This window comes from Podarcis bocagei (assembly GCF_964188305.1).
Source record: "Podarcis bocagei genome assembly, chromosome: 7".
Taxonomy (NCBI): Eukaryota; Metazoa; Chordata; class Lepidosauria; order Squamata; family Lacertidae; genus Podarcis; species Podarcis bocagei.
Genome location: NC_138132.1, coordinates 27,131,388 through 27,147,615, shown reverse-complemented (window position 1 = coordinate 27,147,615; position 16,228 = coordinate 27,131,388). Strand labels below are relative to the sequence as shown.

The following is a 16,228-nucleotide window of genomic DNA, read 5'->3' as shown; positions in this document are numbered from 1 at the left end:
GGGCTTAAACCAGGGATCTTCCACATGCAGTACCTAAGGCTGCAATCCTAAATCCACCTACCTGGGAGTAAGGCCCATTGAATTCAGTAGGGCTTAGTTCTGAGCATGGGCAGAGCCAAGATTTTTGTTAGGAGGGGACAGGTTTTGTTGGGGGGGGCCAGAACCTCAGGTTTGCATTGATTTGTATTGATTTATGTGGTCAGCTGCCTTCCCTGGCAACGCCTGTACTTCTGCATAGATATGGTTGGGCTTGTGCTGTAAGCTCTGCTACTAAGCTTTGGGTCCCTTCTGGTCAAATCTGCCAGGATGATCAGATGCATTTTATTTCCTTTCAGACCAATATGCACCTGTCACTCACAGTGTGGTCAAGTATTGTCATGAGGCAAGCAAAACCTGCTGGGGACTGATCCTAGACGCTCTGTGATTTTATGACAGGATGACATCTTTTTTAACTTGTTGATACCCATTTTCATTTTACTTTGTTTTTTTTTTAACCCACTGAATTTATTCTATTCTATTCTATTCTATTCTATTCTATTCTATTCTATACATTTGGATACTCTGCTTTATGTGTTTTCTATTTTGTTTCGTTATGTTTTGTGCTGGTCATTGGCTATAAAAATAAAGATTTCTTTTGGGTATAGGAAATAGAATCCATTTCAGCAAATGGACATTTTGCATTGCAAATAAAAACAGATACATAGAAGTCACGCAGGGAATCTTGAAAATGTGAAGGAATCCATAAATTCTAAATTGTACTGCTGCATTTGAAATGAAAAAATAAAGGCCCATTCTCAGAAGTTAAGTATGGCACTTACAGACAACTCCCTATTTGCACGCATTCAATATGTATGCGACCGCACATACATGCATCATGAAAAACCCAGAAGTGACCTGAAAATGTCACAAAAATATCACAAAAAGGGGCAGAATAGGATGGGGCAGGGGCAATGTGGTGCTAGAACGGGGTGTTTGCAAGCTTTTCCAATGGTGTTTCAAATATACACAATTTCACCGACACACATGATGTCTCGGAACATAACCCCCAGGCAAATTGGGGGGGGTAGTGTTGCCTGTACACTGATGGCATGATTTCTTACAACAACCCTGTGAAGTTGGTTGGATTGAGAGATAGTGAGTGGTATGTGCCAGATGACAAGCAAGAGAGGGGAACCAGTGTCAAGACTGTGGTAGGAATGGGTGGGAGGAGCAGCTGCTATTTGAGTTGTGGGAGAAATTTGATTCAGTTTGCATTTAAGGACAAAACAACCTAAGCGATGCGTTCCAATACAATATGTGAACCAAAATACAGTCATGGTTCAAATTCTGCACTTCTCTGAATTTTGCAATGTAGTTCTTCAGCCAAGTAATATTTACAAAAATACATATGCTGGTGAAAATGGCATGCCAAAATGCATGACATCAGGGGAAGTTGTTTCACAGAAATGTGCACAATAGGCCAGATTGCATACAAAGATATGTATATTAGGACAGTGTTTCCCAACCTTTTTTGGGCAAAGGCACACTTGTTTCATGAAAAAAATCTCGAGGCACACCACCATGCCAGATGGGGAAAGGTCACTTTTTACTTATGTAAAAAAAAATAAAAAAATAGTAACAGCATAGAAGGTAATGGTTAGGCTAGCATCCCTCTTCCAAATATGCTAGGTTTTTATTTGCAGGGACTGTTCTACATGGGAAAGCATTCAGCACTGTCATTCTCCCATCTGCCATCTGAATTGGTACTATTCTGGGTCAACTTACTCTGCTGCATGTGTAGATGAAAATGGCACCAAGTGTGGGGGAGGGGGCAGAACAGGTTTTAGATACAGGATATTAAGCATACACGTACTTCAGATTGAACTGGTTGCTTGCTTTGCAAGTTTTCATTTCCCAAATGACTGCCTTGGCAAGCGCAATACCTACCAGGCTCAACGCCGGTCTCGCGCTGCCGCTTCCCGCACTCTCAAGGACCGGGAGGAGGAAGGCGTGAAGGGAATCCCGAAGGCGCGAAAACCTCGCGCATGCGCAGGCCTTCTGCCTGCGACAGCCCAGTAGGCCGGCTGAAGCGAGCGGCGATGGGATGTGGGAGGGAGCTCGCTTGCCGCCCCGCGTGTGCCTATGTGGGGCACGTTACAGCCCCGTGACGTCAGCGCCACGCAGGCAGCCAGGCAGGCAGACGGCGAGAGCCCCTCGCTGGGCGGCCTCTCCTCGCCGCCGCCGCCCCACCTCTCGCCGCCCGACTCGCCCGCCTCCCTCCCACGGCACACCAGGCAACGTCTCGCGGCACACTAATGTGCTGCGGAACACCGGTTGGGAAACACTGTATTAGGACAGGGTTCCAGTGAATTTTCAAGCAACTGTTTGAAGGAGACTTGGAGAATTGAATTTAAAATGGAAGAAACAAGACTTCAGAACTGAGTGATTCCAACATTTCTAGCTTCTACCCCTAAGCAACTATGGATGGTGTTTGAGCTAAGCAGTGACACAACCATAGCCTGAATGTTAACCTCATCCATCTCAGCTCAGAGCCCATCAGCAGGGGCGGAGGAAGGGGGGAGTGGTGGGGGCAGTCCGCCCCGGGTGTCACCATTGAGGGGGGTGACAAAATGCCAAGATGTACTCACCGTGAGGCCGGCAGCGCACCCAAGCCATGCATCTCTCCTGGGAGTGAGGCAGTGGCTTGGGCACTTGCAGGCTCCGCAATGCCCCCAAACGGTCTGCCTTCCGCCTTCCCCTCAGCTGTAGGGCGACTGAGTGGGAGGAGGCAGGCAGACTCCTTGGAGGCCCCACAGAGCGTCCTGCCCCAGCTCGCCCTGCATCCGCCTCTGTGTTCAGGGCACGCACACTGCCCCAGGTGCCTGACTGGCTTGCTCCGCCGTTGCCCATCAGTGGGAATCTAGGTATGCAAGTTCCCAAACAGATACTATGAGCCAGAGCCACTTCACTGGACGCTGGTCTAGCCATTGGCCATTACTCTCCATCTCTCTAGGGAAGTACAGGTCGGCACTGGAAGTTTACTTTGGATATCCCCCCCCCCCCGACAGTTTCTTGGAAAATGAAGCAGACATCTGGTAGCAAGAAGGAGGGGAGGGGGAAAAACAGATCAGAGAGGAAAGCAGGGAGGTGCAAATTCCCAGAGGGGAAGGCAGTGCCTGTCTGCTTCTTACATAAGATATATAGGTCGCAATCTGCTTTGGAGAAGGGCAAGGCGCTCTGTATGCCAAAGTAAACAGGCTTGTCTTATGGAAAACCACTCTGTGGTTAATATTTATCAAAGGTCATTATTTAAGACCCAGTGATAAGAAGATCAAGAGACAAGGAAATAGATCAGTTTTCAGTTCCCCTCTCAAGTTAATTGCAATCTTGAGGAGGCAATAGCTACGTGGCTCAAACAAATTAGGCGGCACACGCGTTGTACCTTTAAAGCACACTTGCTCCTCAAAGATTTCTGGGCACTGTAGTTTGTTAAGGTTGGCTAGGAATTGTATTTCTGCGAGGGGCAAACTACCGTGCCCAGAATTCTTTGAGGGAAGAAATGCACTTTGAATGTGCGAGAGACAACAGGACTGTGCAAGGTGCCCCGACTATAAAACTGGAGAAATCAAGAGATACATAGCCGCACCGGCAGCATATCTCTCCTTTCTCGTATCTAGAAATGCAAGAAGGGCCTTTACACTTGCCAGAAGCGCAGCTCTTCCCTCGCCAGTCCTGGATGGAGCCTTTAGAAAAGTCCCCTATGCCCAGAGACTTTGCACCTGTCCATTGGGAGAGATAGGAAGCCCAGAACACTTATTCTATAAATGTCCCTTTTACGAAGAGGCACGCAGTAAGTTCATTGATCCCCTACTGGTGAGGCTCGCTGACCTCCCGCAAAAGCAAAAATTTGACCTTTTGCTGTTAGGCAAAGATCAGAAGAAGACCTGGATGGTCGCCAGATTCTGTGTGCAAATCTGTAGACGCAGACCATTGCCCAACTCAGAATAGTCCGGCATGAAAATCCCCAAACCCGGTTCCATGGGTGACTCTGAGTCAACTCCCTGGGATAGTTTTTTGTTGCATGGTGTGTCTAAATTCATTGTTGTACATTGTTTTAATTGTCTGTTTTACTGAAAAATATTTTTATTTGTTTTTAGTTTTTATCTGTTTTAATTATCAGTTTTGTTTTTTATCCACTTAATATTCTATTCTCTGACTGCTGGTCTATGACTGTAATAAACTGATTGATTGATTGATAAATGCATGCTATGTACACAGCCTATGTTGAAGGCCTGTGATTTGTTGTATCCCCTGTGAAAAGCGAGCATACTGACAGCCATCCACAAGTTTTTAAGCTGAAATGGGTCCCTATGACACTTTGAAAGACTAACAATTTTATTATGACCTTCACTTTCAAAGACTAAGGGTCCCCTTCAACAGGCACATCTATTCAAGGTTGCCATCCTATACTCAGCTTATCTGGGCATAAGCCCCCTTGAACTCAGTGGGACCTACTTCTGAGTAGACAAGTCTAGGCTTGCACTGTTGGTCCCACTGAAAGAAGCAGGATTTACTTCTGAGTGATCATGTATAGGAATTGCACTGTGATTCAGTTAACACCCTGATTCTAAGGCTGAAATCATCCTCTAATGTACACTTACTTGGAAGTAAATCCAGTTGAGCCTGGTACTTACTTCTGAGTAAACATGCATCGGCAGGAATGAGTATACACTCTGAATTCCCTCTCAGGATAAATCAAGCCGAGAGCTACACTAGTAAAATGTTTCAAAACCTGTCACAGGGATCATCTTCACCATACATTAAAAGCATCGTCATACCTTGTTAAGAGTGCTGAGAGTTGTTAGGGAACCGCTGTTCCCTGCACAGAACTACAGTTCCCGGGGTTCCCAGGGAAGAGGGGTTGGTTGTCAAACCATTCTGGAAACTGTAGCTCTGTGAGGGGAATAGGGGTCTCTTGACAATTCCCAGCACCCTTAACAAACTATAGTTCCCAGGACTCTTTGGGGAAAGCCATGGCTGTTTAAAGTGACATAATAGTGCTTTAAATGTATAATGTGGATGGGGCCGTGGTGGTGGGTTTTTTTACTGATGCCCTGCTGTAAATGTTAGAACTGAGAAGCCCAATGGGGGGCGGGGGGAGGCTAAACTGACTTTAATGAGAGAAATGCTGAATATTCTCTAATGTCGACGTTCAGCTAAAAATTATCATATTTGATGTGGCCAAACAAATTATCTGTCCCAAATACTCACCACACCAAACATTCCCATTGTTTCAACGCTGCATCTTCTTGACATCATTTCCCTCGCCCTCCCTGCCTTGGCATCATTTGGCCACTGCACCACTTAACAAGATTGACTGTGGGCACCCATATGATTTTCTTTACAGGCATCTGCAACATCCTTGTCAAAATTGCACAAGCAACTTAAACTGTAGCGTGGGCAAATGAGGACACTGACAGTGAAGGCAAAGGAGAAGGACGGAAAAGGCACAGAGCAGAACGGCAACAAACAAACAAGCAAGCAAACAAAAAACAAATAACTGATGATGACCTGGTACCAAAAGCATAACCATTTAGCTGAAACTACATGCAAACTCAATCTCAACCATCCTTTGATTTGCACACTTCTCCTAATTTTGCAATACAGTTTTGTAAATGTGTGCAAAAATGCGTAAACTGGGGTAAAGTGTGCATCTATCTGTGAAAATAACATACACTAGCACATTGTCTTAGAGGAAATCCCTTTGCAAAAAAATATGAATATGAAGCAAAATTGCATACAAAATGTGCATATGAGAATAAATTTGCACTAAAATGCTGGTGAATTTTCACAAGGATATTTTAATTTTTTAAAAAAACTAAAACATAAACTGATGTGGAAAAGTGGGTCACCAAATTAATTTGAGATTGGAAAAATGAGAAACAGAAATTGACATGTTTGCCTCTATCCCTAGATATTTGTGTCATTTTGAAGGAACAGCTCTCAGGCCAGCCCACGGTATTTATTATCTAAGCTGTTTTTAAATAACGGCTTTGACTATTTTTGTACATTGCTTTCAGTATTTTTTGTTTGTTTTCAAAACACACACACGCAGTATAAAAAAAGTGTTTGATATTTCAAAAAGGCATCCAAGTGACTGTTTTCATGGGAAAAATCTGAACTTTGTGAGACTTCCTTACCCTGCACTCCACACTCTTCCTCCATTTCTCTGTTCTCTTTTTATTATTCATCCCCACCTTAAACTGAGGGGCATCCTGCTAACAAGCTTCAGTGAGTCAGCTTTGATGAACTTATCCAGAATTTTGCAATCAGAAAATCTAAAAAGACACTATTTTGATCACGGCATACATGTAAGTTTTGTGCCATTTCAAAAAAATAATTTAAAAGTTTTGCACGTTAGGGGGCACACAGAGAGATGTGTGTGGCTTGGGGAAAATGGCCTTGCCGACCAAATTTGACCACCTGATGAGCCAGTTTTGGCCCATGGGCCATAGGTTCCTCACCCCTGCACTAAAAGAAAACTCTTTCAATTGCTTTCCCGCTCCTTCTGGCTTTGTGCATCCTCCAGTTCTGTGAATGTCAAGAAAATAATGGCTCGCCACTCCTTTTCAGCACCCACAGGTGTTCCCCATGTGCTCAGCTAGGAGTGCTCAGCCAAGGCAGCCTAAATACAGCTGCCTCCGGGCCAGCAAATGTGGATCAAGGAGGTGGGGCGCTCTTGTGTCCGAAAGCCACCCTTCACAAACTGATCTCACCGAGACTGCATTTGCAGATTCCTGATAATCACATAATGTATTTCCATTGCACCAGCTTCATTCCAAACATGGGCTGCAACTCTCTGGGACGCTGGCTCAAATGTTTTCACAGATGCACTGCAGATGCTTCCAAGGCATCCCACTAGAATGGATATTGTGTCTATAGGCCAGTGAGCATGGGCACTCAACGCTCATCTGGTGCTACAAATAACCCTTCCCCAGTTAACCGTTTCGTGAACATGGATGTGCTTGAATTTACGTGTCCAGAACTGCTTGTGTGTATAAGAGAGAGAGAGAGAGAGAGATTTAAAAAAGAAAAACCCACAAAGCAACATACAAAATCTTTGTATCTCAACTTTCAATCAAATAAGAGCCTTTCCCCCGCAAGCGACCTAAAGACAGTTATATCAAACAATATAAAGGTAAAGGGACCCCTGACCATTAGGTCCAGTCATGGCAGACTCTGGGGTTGCGGTGCTCATCTCACTTTATTGGCCGAGGGAGCCGGCGTACAGCTTCTGGGTCATGACTAAGCCGCTTCTGGCGAATCAGAGCAGCGCACGGAAACGCCGTTTCCCTTCCCGCCAGAGCGGTACCTATTTATCTACTTTATCTATTTATCTACTTGCACTTTGACATGCTTTCGAACTGCTAGGTTGGCAGGAGCAGGGACCAAACAACATGATCTCACCTCATCGCGGGGATTCGAACCACCAACCTTCTGATTGGCAAGTCCTAGGCTCTGTGGTTTAACCCACAGCGCCACCTGTGTCCCTATCAAACAATGTAAGGCAATATTAAAAATATTTTGTCGTGGCACCCACTACGTGGAATGTTCTGCTCACTGAAATTAGGTAGGGTCACTGGGAAGGAGAGGAACAAAGCACTGGGAAGGTTGGCACTATCCGGGCACACCAGGAGAAGCACCATGTTGGCTGTGCCAGTGTGTTGGAACAATATTTACCTGCCACTGCCTTACTTCTCCCCATAAGTGGCAGCAATGCTACAGCCAGGATGCAAGATGCATGGCGTCTCCCCACAACCTGCTCCTGCTTGATATTGGGATGTTCTACTGATAATTTTTGTTTTATTGCATTGGAAAAGCGGTATCAAAGTATTTTCTTTTAAAGACATAAAATGACAACAGAGAGCAGTCTGATCAATAATCAGCAGCAGCTTCAAACATTATTTCAGTTCAACTTCTTCCCAGAGCTCTCTGGCATAGCTAGGCTTTTCAATAGGGTGACATAAAGCAAGCAGGGAATGGGATGGAGCCAGGTGGGCCTCCCATGGGAGACCATAGCCAAGCTAAGGAGCCACCACAGAAAAGGCCCTTTCATGTGACACTATCTAACTGAACTTCAGGTGGAGGTCAGGGGTGGGGATGCAGAGCAGAGCCTGTGAAGCTCACCTGAATGACCAGGACTCAATCTAGCTCCAAATCTGGTGCTTCTTCAGCCTCTACTTCTAGATTAATGCTGGATTCAGAAGTCATGACAAATTATTATTATTAATCATCATTACATTTATATTCCACTTTCCTCCATGCAGCTCAAGGTGGCAAACATGGCTCTCCAACCACCTCATTTTATCCTCACAACAATCCTGTGAGGTACTGTGAGTGGCTGAAGGTCACACAACAAGCTTCAGGGCTGAATGGAGGTTTGAGCTCTGGTCTTCTCAGGTCCTTTCCCAACATTCTGGTCACTAGCGGACCAGTTTCTTCTTCTTACATGTGTGATTGGTTTAATTGCACTACAACAACCTTCCCACCTTTGCAAGTGTTATGAGCTCAGAGCTTCCTCTCTTTCCGCCATGCATGTTTCCACAAGTGGCGGCTCTTTTGCTGCAGATGTTTTCTACCCTTGGGAACAGCAATGCCTCCGAGGCAAGTTGCTGTTGATTCGTTCCCTTTGATCTTTGATATCTCTCTCAGTGGAAATAAAATCTTGAAATAAGTTGTCAGTGGAATGCAAATCTATGTGTACATCCAGCCAAATGAAGTAGAGCTGTGCCGAATATATTTCAACGTTTCTTTTTTTTTAACCATTTGTTGGATGGTGCTGGGAAAGGGACAGAGAAACGAACTCTCAAAAGCTGGCGGCTGGCGGATGTTGGAAGTACAACAACAGGGATCATTCCGTCAGTAACTTAAGGGTTAACCCTGTTGACAGTCAGCCAGGCATGTGTGTGTGTGTGTGTGTGTGTGTGTGTGTGTGTGTGTGTAGAGGTGTTGCCTAGCAACCAGTTGGAGTTCCATGATCCACACTGAGATGCCTGTGTAGGCCTGAAGGGAGTTAATATGCTTAGCTGTATGTCTCCCTGTTATGAACATGACGCAAGAAGGACAAAACCCCTCTGTTTATTTCTCCTCGAGTTATACAGGACTTTTGTTGCTCTCCCTTCCTTATGACACTAGAAATTGGGGGCACCTAATGGAGCTGAACATGGGAAGATTCGGAAGTACTTCTTCACACAGCGCAGAGTTAAAACTATGAAATTTGCTCCCAACCCAAAGCCCCCAATTGGGATGACTTTAAAAGAGTATGAGACAAAAACATGGAGGAGAAGGCTATCAGATAAAGCTATTAATGGCTACTCTAGACCCACGGTTCCCAACGTGGGACACACGCCCCACAGGGGAGCAATTTGATTTTTAAGGGAGGGGGCACTTTGAGAATTAGTTATTGACAGTGAATGGCCTTTTAGGCTTCCTTCATGTGAGTAATTCACTTTTTGAATAATAAGAATTATATGTCAAGGACGGGGGAGTGCATCAGGATTTTAGAGATGCTTAGGTGGGGCATGGCCAAAAAAGGTTGGGAACCACTGCTCTAGACCACTGTCAGAGGCAGTATGTCTCTGAAGTCCATTTGCTGGGGAATCACAAGTGGGGAGAGCAATTGTGTGCGCAGGACCTCTTTTGGGCTTCCCATAACACCTTTGTTGGCTACTGTGACCACAAGGTGCTGGACTAGATGGGCCTTTGGCTTGATCCAACATGGCTCTCCCTATGCCCTTATCTCCTATTTCCTCTTAATTATCTCTTTTCCAGCATACCAAACTCCTTCAACCTTCCTTCAAAGGACTTGGATGACAGGTTTCAGATTTACAATGCAAATCTGATCCAGCAGGCTCTTCTTCTGTTCTTCTGACAATGCAGAGCTCTGCCCCTGACCCACAGTCCCTCCCCGAAATATTTACTTTAGAAAGCTACTTCAGGTAAAATAATACAACCAAATAAACCCAGGCAACACTGGTACAGCGGGGGGGACGGGGGGAGGACTGGAAGCCTTGTCGCCCAATCAGCTAGTTTCTTACCTCAAATTTAAAGAAGAACACTACAAGAGTGGTACAGTGGTGCCCCGCAAGACGAACGCCTCGCAAGACGGAAAACCCGCTAGACGAAAGGGTTTTCCGTTTTGGAGGCGCTTCGCAAAACGAATTTCCCTATGGGCTTCCTTCGCAAGATGAAAGCCCATAGGGAAATCTCCGGGACAGCGGGGAAGCGCAGCGCGTCTTCCCCACAGTCCTCGGACCTCCTCCCGCCGCGCGGCATCGGAACGAAGCTCCGATGCCGGGCGGGGGGGGGGAACGCCTCCTCCCGCCACACGGCATCAGAACGAAGCTCCGATGCCGGGCGGGGGGGGGGGACGCCTCCTCCCGCCGCGCGGCATCGGATGGCTTTCCTGAAGACTTGCGGTGGGAGGAGGGTTTTCCTTCCCACCGCCAACATTCAGAATGCTGTTCTGAATGTTGGCGGTGGGGAGGAAAAACCCTCCTCCCACCGCAAGCCCCGGGAACAGAGGAGAAGCGCTGCGCGCCTTCCCCTCTGTTCCCGTACCTGTCCTGAAGGCTTGCGGTGCGGAGAAAAGCCCTTCTCCGCACCGCCAGCCTGGCAAGCGGTTTCCCTAGGAACGCATTAATTGATTTTCAATGCATTCCTATGGGAAACCGTGCATCACAAGACGAAAAAACCGCAAGACGAAGAGACTTGCGGAACGAATTAATTTCGTCTTGCGAGGCACCACTGTACCAGTTTTAGCACTTCCCAATGTCTTCCGGCTGCGTTTGTACACCCACTTCAAGCACAGTGAGAAAGACCAGCATTTATGTCACAGCACAGACTGCTATGGACGTAGGCAGGATTTGGGGGGTGGGTAGGACTTGGTTTGGGGCAGGGCAGGATTTGGGGGAGGGCAGGACCGACGTGATTGGTCAGTTAAGTATTTCTGTTGTTTTACTTGATCTTGGGGGGCAGCTGCCCCACCCCCCATGGCTACACCCGTGCAGAGAGGAGACCTGGGAGAAGTCATAGTGCAAAAGCCACAAAAAAACCAGTGTTGGATCGGGGTGGGGGTGGGGGGTGGGACAGGAAGCCAGGAAAAGCCTGACTTGCAGCCCCAGCCCCAGATTGTGCTGTCCTCTAAGAACCCTTTTTGAAATTCTGCTTCTATTTTTGGGTGTTGAACTCTTGAGGAATCTCGCTTCAGGCTCCTCTGCAAAGCAGGCCAAAGCTCATGCCTAAAATGTCGTGCTGAGCTGGGATAAGAGAAGGGTACTTGCTCTTCATTAGTGATTGAGATGAATGGGGTTTGTGTGGCTGTGTACACACCATAGATTTAAAGCACATGCCTCCCCCCTCCAAATCCTGGGAACTGTAGTTTGCCCCTCACAGAATTCTAGTTCTCAGCATCCTGAACTTACTACTCTTCACAGGATTAAATGAGCTTTAAAATGGTGCATAGGAAGCCTGTATCCTTTGTGAACCATGTTGAATATTCTGCTTTGTTTATATCCACAGTTGTTGGAATGTACTGGATTTGAATAACTTACTAAGGTGTGGGTGCGTATAGTGTCTATATTGCTCCTTAGCAAATGTTTCTAGGCAAATTTACCCCCTCACCCCCAAACAAACCACCCCAGTAAAAGGTAGAAGTGCTAGTTTAACAAAATTTTATATACCACTTACTCAAACAAAAAACCTGGAAGTGGTTTACAAAAGGCAATCTAAAATATTCATTGCAGGATACCAATAAAAGCAAACAAGTTACAAAAGCATTTTAAACTATTAAATGAAACCAGTAATTCTAAAGCAAATTTACCTACAAAAACACATGCGAAAATTGCATGGGGAAATAACTATTTATTTAAATTAATTTATTCATTTTTGAGAAGGAGTGAAAGAGAAGTGTCTTTTCTGTGCTGGCACCCCAATTCTTGATCCCTTTTCCTAGACAGGTTCACCTGGTGCCATCTTTGTTATCTTTTAGGCACCAGCTGAAATCCCGGTTCCGTTCTCTCATATGGACTTAATGGTATTTGAGATCCTTTTAATGGTTTTTAGCTGCTGCTGCCTCTGTTGGTTTTATTTTGTAGTTTTACTGCTGTTTAATATTTGTTTTTAAAAATTAATTTCATTATTCTACGATAGATGAAATCTGCCTCAAAGCTGCTTGCAGCAAAAGGCGGGATGCAAATTCTATAAATAAATCGAAGGTGGCTCATGCATTTACAATTTGGCACTGGTGAACAGTTTTATAATGCCAAATGATGTCAGCAGAGGGGTGGATTTCAGAGAATCTCCCACTGAACCGACTGTATTCTCAAGTGTCTTTTAAGCCATTCAGCTCAGCTAATATAGTTACCTCAGACTAACTAACAAGATGCTCTGGTATATACATTCTGAGTCTGCCTCAAGATAATGGCTGCATTTGGTTTCCTATGGTTTATCATTACATGAACAAGCCATAGGATTACCACTTCCTCTTTTCTGCTTCTCTGGTGTAGCCATTAGCATATTAGAAGATTTCACTCCATTTTTTAACTAACCACTGTCAGCATTCTGTCTGGGTGTGAGAATTTATAAACCACTGCGTGGTTTATAAAGTTGGCTTGTTTCAGGAAACCACAGTTAAGATAAATCACCTTTTCAGGTTCAGATGTAACCCTAAACTGCGGTTAACTAACAACAGACGTCAAAGCTTCTAATCTTTTTACAGCTGTGCTGGAGAAGGAGAGAAAGGAAATTTTTTTCCTGAGGCTCATTCATGTAATGATAAACAAGGAGCACCCTGGGCTTCTTGAAGAGGAAGGGAAGGTATGAATTCAATTAATAATAATAATTTACCATCAACGTGATACAAACACATAATATTGCTTGAATCTTTCTTCGCTAAAATGCCTGCCACAGACCTGAGCCCTTGAAATAGAGTGGGTTGTAAATTTGCAATGTAATAGCTCAGTCAGTAGAGCATGTGACTTAATCTCAGGGTTGTGGGTTCAAACCCCATGTTGGGCAAAATATTCCTGCATTGCAAGGAGTTGGACTAGATGACCCTCATGGTCTCTTCCAACTCTAGAGTTATATGATTCTATGATTTCCAGACGTTCTTGTTCAAAATGCCCTGCAATATAAAGCAGGTATGGGGAATCTGTGAGGCCCCAGATGTTATTGGACTCCAACTAACATGCGCAATAGTCAGGGATAAAGGGAACTGTGGTCTAGCAACCTCCAGAAGGCTACAGGTCCCCCATGCCTGAACTAAACATTTTTGCCCAAGCAAGACAATGATAGCATCACCTGCTGAAAGATAAGTTCATCAAATGGACCATTCACCTATATGGCATTAGAAGGATGAGGAGGCGAGGCTACGGCAAACCATGAGACATCACAGTTTATTGCTTTGATGTGCATCATGCTGGTATTTATTGGAATGGTCAAAGCTAAAAAGGGAGGTGGTGATCCAGCAGTCGTAGGTTCTATTAATGGCTTTGTCACATACTTCCTCTGTGACTGCAGGCAAGTCGTCTGACCGCTCTGTGCCTCAGTTTCCCTCTGTGTACAATGCAGTTAATAACACTTAACACCTCCTTCACATTGGGTGTAGTGAGATTTAATGAGGGCTTAAAACACACTTTAAAATTCAAAGATGAAAGGAGCTGGAGTTGGGCAGGTTGTCATTACAGAAGGAGAGGCAAGTGATGCAGGACTGTGTGAACAAACAGCTGATGCCTCTGTGTGAGCTGTTTAGGAATCAACACAACCCCACAGGCAAGGATGACGGTAGTGACATCTGCTGGAAATCCGGACTGTCAATGTGCCTCCACCCTAGAACAAATCCAATGAAGAATACAAAAGTTCAGGGCTTCTGTGTGTACATATGTGTATGCAGTCTTGCTTCCTTGTACAGTCATACCTCAGGTTGAATGTGCTTCAGGATGAGCGCGTTCGAGTTGCGCTCCACGGCAACCCAGAAGTAACGGAGCGCATTACTTCTGGGTTTCGCCGCTTCTGCATGCGCAGACGCTCAAAATGACGTCACGTTCATGCACAGAAGCGGTGAAAAGCGACGTGCGCGTGCGCAGATGTGCCATCACTGGTTACATTTGCTTCTAGATGCGAACGGGGCTCCAGAATGGATCGCGTTTGCATCTAGAGGTACCGCTGTACTGTATATCACAACACTCAGTCTGGATTGCTTGGGGTCGACACATTTTTGGAAATGACAAGAAAGCAAAGTTTCTAGCCCTCACTGAGGCAAGGAGGAAAATGTGGGGAATATGCAGTCAGTTTCCGCTAAAGGCTCAAAATGCGTAAGACAGCAAGTGGTGACTTATTCCCAAAGCCCCAGTTCTATTATTATTATTATTATTATTATTATTATTATTATTATTATTAAAAAGAGGAGGTATCAGGCCTCCAAGGTAAAAACTATTATGTAATCTCAGATGTGTCGGTGCTGGTTGTGATTACAGAGAAATGAGGCAAACACACGCTTCAGCAGCACTGTAGTGGTAAATTTAGAAGTTCAGGACCTTATTATGACAGCCTCCATAGCCACACCTCCAAGGATAATTCAAAAATGCAGGCATCTATGTTGCCATGATAGACAAATAGCTATATACAAAGATACATATCCACAAACAGCAGCAATATATACCATAATACCCAGCTTATTAGGAACACCTAATAGTAATAGAAAAGTGAGCTGGCTGAATGTGGTGTGACAATCAGCACGTTGGAATTTGGCTGGACATACCTGGGTTCACATCCCTGATCAACCATATGGCATGACTGTAGTCCTAAGTATTCAAGTAAGTGCCATTGAACTGAATGGTGTTTCTTTTCTGACTGCAATGGTTCAACGTGTAAAACTCATTGAGGTGTTTTTCTTCTTCTTATAACAACAACAACAACAACAACAGATCTTCATCCAGCTGCAATGCAACTTTTAGCATTTAATTAGAAATGTAAACAATTTAAACAGGAAGTGTTGCCATTTAAACTGGAAGCATGAAGTAGAGAGCCCATAAACGAAAACAGAAAGAAGTACAGTGGTACCTCGGGTTAAGTACTTAATTCGTTCCGGAGCTCCATTCTTAACCTGAAACTGTTCTTAACCTGAAGCACCACTTTAGCTAATGGGGCCTCCTGCTGCTGCCACACCACCAGAGCACAATTTCTGTTCTCATCCTGAAACAAAGTTCTTAACCTGAGGTACTATTTCTGGGTTAGCAGAGTCTGTAACCTGAAGCGTATGTAACCTGAAGCCTCTGTCTCTCCCCCACAAGCCTGCATTGGATTCCTTGTCGCCTATGGCTACTTGGCTAGTGCTTAAATTAATGGCTGCATCTAATGCAGCCTAGCAAAGCAGCCTTAAGAAAATGATAGCAAGCTGCCGAGCAAGCAGATTCCTGAAGGATAATTAAACTAATCGATCCGTTCCATTCCATGGTGTTATTATTAGATGGCCAAGCGTTTCAAAGGCTGCGAAATGGAGGAATGCCCCCACCCCGCCCCACCCCGAAAATGATCAGCCATTTGCTTCACGTTACCTTTGTCTGTAGCAGCCACATCATGGTTGCCAAATCACACAGGGTGTATTGCTTCTGCTTAGACATATAGTGGTAGAGATAGAAATCTCTTCAGATCCAGCCGCCTGGAGATGAGGAGGCAGATAGTGTCGCCCCAACCCCTGGGTGTGTCTGAACAACCGGGGAGGGGGTGGCTTAGCCACTCACGTTTTCTGTGCCTTCCCTGAGGGGAAGAGATAAGTATATGGTTGCGTGTGGCTCTCTGGATGGGGGAGGAACCCCCCTAGAAGCAAGGCCTCGTGGTTGCAACTTGTGCTGACAGAGTGGGCGTTGAGATTTATGTCTTCACATGTTGTGTCTTAGGAGCACTAAGCACATGTGCTGAGCTCATCAAGCCAATATGGTGGGGTCTTGGACCTCAGTGTCTGCGAAAAGTGTTCAGCAGCACCACAGAGTTCACTGTTTGAGGAGCACAGCTTAGAAGAGTTTGCCTGTTTGAGAAGGCAAACCCAACAAGAGGAGATGCACCAGCTTTTTGAAATGCACCCGGAATTAACCAGTGTGCTTGGCTAGCTCATTTGACCCTGCTTTTCAAATATAGAGGCACGTTGTAACTGGGTCTAAATTAAACATCAGGTCAAATATTGACCCATATT

The 16,228-nt window shown here is 45.2% G+C and overlaps 1 long non-coding RNA gene across 2 annotated transcripts; it reads right to left on the bottom strand.

Moving 5' to 3' along the window:
* Window positions 1-13,432: 13,432 nt before the first annotated feature.
* On the bottom strand, window positions 13,433-15,744 carry LOC308591415. 2 transcript variants are annotated; one of them, XR_014010163.1, is made up of 3 exons: window positions 15,594-15,744; window positions 14,798-14,975; window positions 13,433-13,866 (listed from the first exon to the last, which is right to left on the bottom strand). It is a non-coding gene; the product is annotated as an uncharacterized lncRNA (long non-coding RNA). The 2 variants fall into 2 exon arrangements; XR_014010164.1 differs by lacking the exon at window positions 15,594-15,744 and having other exon boundaries at window positions 14,798-15,206.
* Between the last annotated feature and the right edge of the window lie 484 nt (window positions 15,745-16,228).